Below are 9,120 nucleotides of genomic sequence, written 5' to 3'. Positions count from 1 at the left end.
ATTAGCTTCTCCTCCCCAGCCCTAAAATGAGATGAATATCAAATGGCATCTGACTGGGATCATTGATTTGTTGTTGTTGTTGTTGTTTATTACTGTCAGGAGTACAGGGCTCCACGTGTAGCCACTACTTCCTTTTGTTGTGTTTTTTTTTTTTTTTTTTTTTTTTCCAGTAGAGACAGTGTATTTCCCCAGCTTTGAAAGCTCCAGTAGGGTGGGCCTTAGTTAGAACCTCACTAACCCATTACATTATATTACAGTAGTAATTTAAACCATAAAATAAGATACTCTGAATGGGGAAAGTCTTGCAGGTGTGTGAATATAGGAGTAGGCAGCTTCATAAACTCTCTTAGGAAAATGATGAAAGGCCTATGTGCTCACCCTGCCTGGGCTCAATGGAAAATATCGAGAATTACACTGAATTGTCAGTGCAGGTGCCATTATTCCAAAGATCTCATGTTACCAACACTTTACCGGTGATAACAAAAAAGTGCCTCTGTGCTTTCCTCCTGAGCAATCTCCTTCAATCAAAGTAATACTGTCATAGAAAAGATGATGACAAATCCACTCCCTAAAAGCAACAATTATTGAATACCCTTCAAGAAAGAAAAGAGCCTTGTTTCCAAAATCAAATCCAAGGGTATGTTTGGGTAGATTTATATAAGCACAGATGTTTTATGGGAGTTTTTGGTGTTTTTTCATAATGCAGATTAATATTTTTACTCGTTCAGTACATATAATATGTTTTCCTGCATAGATATAATAGGTATCACAATGGGATGTTAATTATGGACATAAATCAGAGATTCTTGAGCTTAACTAAATATCATAATCAATTTACAGTTTGAGATTAGCTGCTGTGAGCAAAGCAGAATGCCCAGACTGGGTGAGACTGGCTTAGAGCTCCCAAAGAGGATTGCTTTTCTCTTATTGAGGTTCCTTTGACTTTTGATGTTATCAAAGAGTATGGTATTATCAGGGTGAAACAAATCGTGCTCAGTTCCAGGCACTGTGATAGGTGTGTTTACATATGTTTCAGCCTCAAAAGAACCACGTGAGGTAGATATTATATCCCCATTTCACATATAGGGAAGGAAGAACATGGCTCAGGCCACAGCCAGTAAGTAACAGAGCTGATACTCAAACCCAGGTGTGTCTCCTGACTTTGCAGTCAGTGTAAAGTTGATCAGTGAGGTGTCACTTCCTCTTGGAAGACTTTCCAGAACCTCTTCTCTGTTCCCTTTGTGAACCTCTATCTGAGCACTGACCCAGTGCTGCAGACATTAGCTGCCAGTGTGTCTGCTGCCCTCCCTCTTTAGACTGTGAGCTCCCCAGATACTGAGACATGGGCCTCATTCCCCCATGTACCTAGCAGAGGGCCAGGCATATACTGGTGGGTCTTAATAAGCATGGGAAGATTTGTGGGTAGATGCCATTGATGGAACATTTGAGAAATGATTGATTTAGAAACATCATTTTGGACTGGAAACATCTTCTCAGTTTTAAATTCTGTAGAAATGTTCATTGAAGCTAAATGTGGTTATCTCAGGAAAGTGAGGTGTGCTTCTCCCTTAGGGAGGAACCACATATAACTTTGGTGCTAAGGTTGTGGTTTGAGAATCGTAGACCAGCCCACATGAGTGATTTCTGTTGCACTTAAAGGTGGGAATGCTTGTTGACGGAGTGTAATAGGGGAGAAGATATGTCTTATAGAAGGCAGTGCAGTTGGGCTCTAGGGTCTTTCCTCCTTCCCACCTCGAGTTAGGAGGGAGAGGGGAAGGAATGAGAAGTATAGGAGTGGGAGAGCTCATGTGAAAGCTCTTCTCTTTGGTGAGTTTGGAGAGAAGAGTATCTTCTGAAGAGAGGGACAGAAGAGGAAAAATGTTTGGAGCAGACTGGAGGAGGTGGGTAACAGGAGACTTGTTGCACTACAGATTAGAGGATTCTTGAACAATTTTAGGGGTTCACAGGTGCTTGAAAAATTAGGTTTTCAGATGATTGTAATCAGCCTGGTTTTGTGAAGTTTTTCTATAGCAATTGAAGTGGGAACAAAAAGAGTAGATGGTGGGGTTTACTTGTGTTGGGGGATGGGCAAGGGGCAAGAAATCTTGTTTGTAAGTATTCCTTGATCTACTTTGAATAATCACTTGCTCTATACTCATTATTTATCCCAGACTCCAGCAGGACATTGGCAGGAATTGTTTTTTAAAAACTGGGTCATTTTCCAAACCCAAGTGCTGCCTGCTCAATTTGGATCCCCACCTCCCAACTAGAGTTGGTTGACTGTTACTCTGTAGCTCTAGTGGTAATTAATGGCCTTAATAGAACCTATAGAGATGAGTTATGTCTGTCAAGGGAAGCTACGATTTATTGGATGTCTCACATGTGCCAGGAATAATTAGGGGTTAAACAGTCAATACACAGTCACCATCCTTGCTCTCATGGAGTTGAGACCAACGGAGAAGACAGACAAACAAGCATGTATTACAAACGATGGGGAGTTTTAATGTAGAGTAAGCCCAGGAGGTCTTCATATTCTGGGAATAAAATGCATCTATTTAATTGGGGACCAAAAGTTCACAGTAAAAATGAGAAAAAGGTTAGGATTTTATCTAGAAAAAGTGTAAAAAAGTATACATTTACCTCAACAAACTCTGTCTCTGAATTCCAACAATGCATTAATTCTTACAAAGAATGATGCATCAAGTATTGTGCAGGAGAGGAGGTTATAATTTTTCTGACTTAATAACACTTCATAGTTGACTTTCACAGCATAATCATAAAAGGAGTCATTTTTTCCTAAAGTATTTGAGGACTTCAGTTTCCCAAAGGTCTCTTTTATCCTTTGATATTGAAATCATTTTCTTTTGATGTGACTGTTGTGTTACTATCCTTGTTTTTCTTGATTTTTCTCTTTATGTCTTGTTAAGTGGTCTAATACAGCCAGGTCTTCATTTGTCGATGACTTTGCCTCAACTCTGAGCAGGTATCCAGCATGTCCAACATGGGCTTCGTAGAATCCAGTCTCCTTTGCAAGAGTTATAGTTTTACTTTATAGCAAATTTGCATTTTATTATAGACAGAGGAGATACAGACAGAGGAGCAGGGATAGATGCTAAGTGAAACTGGAAGGGTGGAGAAGGGGACGTATTGTCTGGAAACTGGAAGGGTGGAGAAGGGTTGTGTTGTCTGAAGCAGTCACATTGTTGGTGAGTATTTTCCTCTTGTAACAGCTTCTGTTTTCCTGCCCATTCTGGTTGACCGCACGGTATGAGGAATTCCTGTAGAATGCTGGAGGAGCCTCTGATCCAGACACCAGGAATCAAAGAGAGCTTCCCAAAGCTGAGACTGCCAAGGTGGTCAGGCAGGGAGGGACAGGAAGAGTGTTCTGGATTGGTGGCTCTCATGTCCATCGGGTACACTAGCAGGTGGTGCATATCTTTTCATAGAGGAGGAAACTGAGTTTTGGGAAGACTGCTTTCCCGAGGTGAAACATCTAGAAAGGAACAGAACTGAGATTTAAACTCGGGGTTACCAATCTCAAGTCTGTGTCCTCCCCAGCATATGCCATGCTGCTCTGCTTTTTAACATTGGGGGAGGAGATTGATTTTTTTTTTTTTTTTTTTTTGATAGGGAGGCTTTAAATACTGAGTGCCGAACAGTCTTAACCAAGGGATGCTTTGCCATTGGCTACATGTTGGCAAAATCTGCTGACAGAAAGAAAGGGATACCTCTCCTCAAGTATCCAAGATAGAGTATCAGGAGCTCCTCAGACAGTAGAAAGTCACCAAGAAAACCCTGAAAGACCCTGTGTCATGTTACTTTTCTTAAACTCATCAGTCCTGACATGAACAGAAGCAGCTCTGCCACAAGTCTTCCCCAGGGAGGCACTGCTTCATTGTATCATCTATTCTAATGGTGCCTGAGTGTTACATCCTAAAATTTTATTGTAAATTACTTTTATTTTGATTTCTCTTTTATAGGAGAGCCAGAGCATTATTTTGGTTTTGTGAATGACTAGATTACATTAAGATTTTGTTTTTAGGATAGCACAGTAGACGCTGATTCTGATAAGGCTGAAATCCACTGAGCTCTGCTGAGGTCAAGATGAGGGGGAAGAATTACTTCTCACCTGGTTCTAAAGCCATTGCTCATGCGCTTTCTTCTGCCTGTCATGCAGATTTTGTCAGTGGGATCCCCTCCTCACCGACTTTTGTGTCCTGTTGATATGTCCTGATCATGTGTTGAGCACTGCTATTTTTTTTTTTCCTAACCCAACACAGCATTTCCAAGCCTCAGCCCTAGAATCAGACTTTTTTTTTTCCAAAGAGCCCAGGTTCCTATTACTGGAGAATAGTATTTAAAAACTAACATCTGGGCACTAAGTGTGCTCATTATAATTGGGATATCTCTGCTTCCAGGCCTTCTCAGTGGCTAAAACTAGAGAATATATGTATGTACATAGATTTCTATTTCTATTTATTTTATCAGTCTCTACTTTACCACCTGTCTGCAGAACATCATGATTCCCCATAGTTACATTCAGTTCCAGTATGAACCCATGGGGTTCATTCCCATTCTTTCCCTAACTGGATTTGTAACTCTCTTCTGATAGTAAGACACCTGCTTCCCGTTATATATTTACCTGCTTGGTCAGTCTTGATCTGTTCCCCATTTGTAACCAGTCCTCTGCTGCAGCCCCCTTCCCACACAGTGCCACCCTCCTCACGCTGTTTTTACAGTAGCATGTGCTACTGTTTGGACTGTGGCACCTCAGGCAGAGCTGCTGCTGCCCCTTCCTATCATGGACAGCATTCTCAACCACATGGACTCTGCCTCGCCGGCCCCCGCCCCTTTTGTGGAAGCCCCCTCACCCCTCAGGCTCTGACATCCCACATCGAACTGCCTTCCAGATGCTCTTTATACTCTTCTGGGTTCTAATACCATTGCTGGTCAGTCCCTCCGCTCTACATAGATGCTTTATCCCATGCCAGGCCTAACCCCTCGTTGCCCCCTTGAGTCATGAAACTCCAAGTCAGGCCTCCCCCATGGAGACTCCCTCTACATTCTGCTCGGACACTGACTTTCCCTTACCAGGCCTCTCACTCTGCTTAGGCCCCAGCACACCATGCCGGATCACCCCTCAGTGGGACACCCTTCTCCTCCCACTTGGACTCTAACACCAGGTTGCCCCTCCGGGAAGGCAACCTCCTCTCCTCACCTGAGTCTGACGTCCTGTTGTGGACCAGCATTCTCCCAGGTGGTTGCCACCTTCCTCAACTTGGTCAGCCTCTCCTACTATCCCTGCCCCCTGCTCTCTTCCATACCTACCCTGCCTGGTCCCATCTCATGGCTTTGAACTGAACTAGTAGAAAGAGGAGTCAGAGAGCTCTTACAAGTTTTTAATGGTTTTCTGTTTTAATACTTAAAGAAGTGGAATCCCTTTATATTCACGCTGAACTTACACAAGGCCAGTCATCCATGTGTATACAAACTCACCAGTTGGAGTGATTATTATCCCAAGTGGAGTGAGATTAGAAAAGGGATTCCTCCGCTCTCAGTTCAGCTCAAGAGCCAGCAGCTCACCTGGTCGACAGATTTAGATGCAGGATGCTGTCATTCAGCTTGACCCCACAACTCAGGCTAACTGCGTTGTGTTTACACAGACCATGTCCGCCATATTTGGAGGGTAATTTAAGGACTTTTTCAGGGTGATTTTGACTATGGGCTGTTGCTGCCATAACTGCTGTCTTTAGAACCTGCCCTTGCCCTCCTTACAAGGGCCGGTGGGACTCCACTTTGGGAAGGCAGTGGGTGGAGGAAACTTCTCAAGTTTAAAACTTTTGACTACCTCACGTGAAACACAAGCCTCTCCATTTGACTCTCAGGCCTGGGAGTGAGGGCAGAGCCTGGGACAGAGTTACCTGAACCACAGTGGGTGAGAAGGGAGAGAAGCCTGGATCCAGGCAGGTGCTTCGGGAGCAGGCTGTTCCCTTTCGCTTTTCTTTTTTTTTTTTTTTTTTTTTTTTTTGAGACAGAGTCTTGCTCTGTGCCCCAGGCTGGAGTGCAGTGGCGCGATCTCGGCTCACTGCAAGCTCCGCCCCCCCGGGTTCACGCCATTGTCCTGCCTCAGCCTCCCGAGTAGCTGGGACTACAGGCGCCCGCCACCTCGCCCGGCTAATTTTTCTTGTATTTTTAGTAGAGACGGGGTTTCACCGTATTAGCCAGGATGGTCTCGATCTCCTGACCTCGTGATCCGCCCGTCTCGGCCCCCCAAAGTGCTGGGATTACAGGCATGAGCCACCACGCCCGGCCTCCCTTTCGCTTTTCTGTCTTCTGATTGGGTCATGATGATGCTCCATGATCATCTTCTACATCAGTCCAAAAACCTAGACTAAGTATAGCACTTGGGAAAGGCTTCCAGCTCCTTCCACCCAAACTGTTACTCTGTTGTGGGTGTGTCTCTTTCTGATGAGGACCATAGCTTTCTTGAGTGCAGGACCCTTTGTGCCACAGCCTGGGACAGAGCCCTCTGCAGTGGGGACTCAAGCCATCACACAAAGGCAGCAGGCAGAGGCGGACCACAGATGGTCGCACCCCATTAGATGTCCAAGGTGGTGCAGTGTACTAGGGTGTTTGTTTCTGTCTTTGGACTGGGAAGGATTGTTTATTCAACGATGACAGACACACGCAGACTGGAGTGCAGGGTCCCTGCAGCCTCACCTGCAGCCTGGCAGACCGCGCAAGCTGTTGTGGCGGCTCTAATGAAGCAGGACAGGAAACGCCGCTGGATAGAGCTCTGCTGTGAACCCTGGCCTCTCAACAGGGGAAAACAGGGGCCCTTTGAAGAAGAAGACAGCTGGGTTTTGGTTTCAAAACCTTAACACTGCCATCACTAGATATTCATCTGTCAGTGCACAGGGGACAACATGTGGGGAACAGTTGTGTCCAGTCAGGCCAAAGGGAGAAAGAAATGGCTAATTTCCAGGATAACTGCAAAACTTCTTGTGGCTAGTGGTTCTGCTTAGCCTAGCCAAAAAGAATTGATTTGGTAAGGCTGAGGCTGAGTATGAGAACCAGGGTGCCATCTATAGTGGGCTAGGAACTCCTTCCCACTTCATCTCCTTCATCCTCAAAACAGGTGACAACGTGGAGGCTGGAGCTTCTGTGCCCAAGCCACATTGGTCAGTTGAACCTAGTCATCCAAAACTACTTCAATGGATACTGTAGTCCTAAACTGTCAGAGCAGCCAGCCTGCCCCATATCACATCCCCAAATATTTCTAAAATGATTCAGTTTTTCTCTTGTTTACTTGAAGTCACAATTTTCTTGCAAGAATCTATTTCCCCTTCTTGCCTTTTCCCCCCTCCCTCCTGACTTTCTGGATTTAGCTAGTGGTATTTTGCTTTCAGGAAAAAAAAATTTAATTTCCTAAATTTCCAGTGGCTGGGTTTAACTAGTGGTATTTTGCTTTCAGGAAAAAAAAAATTTGTAATCCTTGGTCAAATTTGTTTACTAAGAGTCATCTAATCTGTGCAAGAGTTTTCTTCTGAGGGGATTTCTTGTTCATACTATAATGGCTTTTAACTCAGCCGAGGTTTATTTAACAGAATAGGAAAGGAGAAACTTATCTGCTCCCTAATCCCTCTTGAATGTTTACATTACACTGCCAAAGTAAATGCTGTGCAAAGTGGCAGCAGTCATTTGCTGTGTAATAGTCAATATGCAGCTGCCAGGGCTGACTGAAACATATTAACATAAGTGATAATACTGTCATAGAAGTGAAAAGTTAAGTTGCTTATCAGTATATTTTGATAAGCTACTTAAATTTTACAGTAGCATGTGCTGGCTTTAGACAGACGTTACTGACAGAGGACTGTGCACTTTATCTGTTCCCTTTGTTGCCTCTCACTTCATTTATTACTCTCAGTGACGCAGCCGGTAATCTGTACAGGGTGCTGATTCCCCTTTCCCTGGCAGGATATCACATCTGTGCGCTACCTCGTGTCCATCTCTGTCGGTAATGGACTCTGTTAGCGCAGCAGGGCAGACATGACCAGGACGGCAAGCGCTTGGTACGACCTTCTTCTCGCTTGCTGTTAGATGTAGCTTCGGAAAATTTCCTTATAGAGAACAAAGCCATTGAAAGTAAGTGGCAAAACTGCTTGGGGGTGTGGATACTTTTCAACAATTCCATAGGATGCATGCGCCCTTGCTGTCAGTCTTTGTCTGGTTTTATTTGCTCGGTAAACGCTGAGCACTGACGGTGTGCCAGGTGCCGTTCTTGGCACTGGAAAGACGAAGTGAAGAAAGATAGGCCTCTTCCTCTCTGTTTGCATGTGGTCTGTTGAGAAAACAGACATGCCATTGAGAACTGCATCGTGTGGGGAATGTTCTGACAGCAGCATTCTCATGACAGGGCAGCACAGAAAAGAGAGAATTAGGGCACATGAAGTGGGGATGGGGAGGGGGTGGGGGACCGTTAGGAGGATGAGTAGAAATCAGCTAGACTAGACCACAGAGGTTGGGGAGAAAAGGGCCCAGTGTATGTAAGCCCAGGCAGTCTCAAAGATGCCAGGATGTTCCCGGAGTGACAGGAGTGAGGGGAGCATATATCTATGGGGAAGTAGAGAGAGGACAGCCGGAGAAGTGGGCAAGGGCCTGGCAGTGAAGAGCCCCAAAAGTCCATCCTAACAAATATGGACTGGATCCTGGAGTGATGGGCATCATTGCAGGAGTTAAGTACAATGTGTGATGGAGATTTGCATCTTAGAAAAACCATTCTAGGAGCCATGGCCAAGTGGCTCACACCTATAATCCCAGCAGTTTGGGAGGCCGAGGCAGGCAGATCACCTGAGGTCAGGAGTTCGAGATCAGCCTGGCCAGTATAGTGAAACCCTATCTCTACTAAAAATACAGAAATTATCCAGGCATGGTGGTGCACACCTGTAGTCCCAGCTACTTGGGAGGCTGAGGCAGGAGAATCACTTGAACCTGGGAGGCAGGGGTTGCAGTGAGCCGAGATCATGCCACTGTACTCCAGCCTGGACGACAGAGTGAGACTCCATCTCAGAAAAACAAAACAAACAAACAGACAAAAAAACAAGCCACACAGAGTGGACC

General features: G+C 44.9%; 1 protein-coding gene across 1 annotated transcript in view; it reads left to right on the top strand.

The window, feature by feature from the left end:
- Positions 1–9,120, top strand: part of DENND1A (DENN/MADD domain containing 1A) — a 497,378-nt gene that overhangs the window by 194,236 nt on the left and 294,022 nt on the right. The gene's annotated exons all lie outside the window — the stretch shown is intronic.

Source organism: Mandrillus leucophaeus, unplaced genomic scaffold (genome assembly GCF_000951045.1).
Source record: "Mandrillus leucophaeus isolate KB7577 unplaced genomic scaffold, Mleu.le_1.0 Scaffold729, whole genome shotgun sequence".
NCBI classification, from domain to species: Eukaryota; Metazoa; Chordata; class Mammalia; order Primates; family Cercopithecidae; genus Mandrillus; species Mandrillus leucophaeus.
This window is presented reverse-complemented; position numbering and strand designations above follow the sequence as displayed.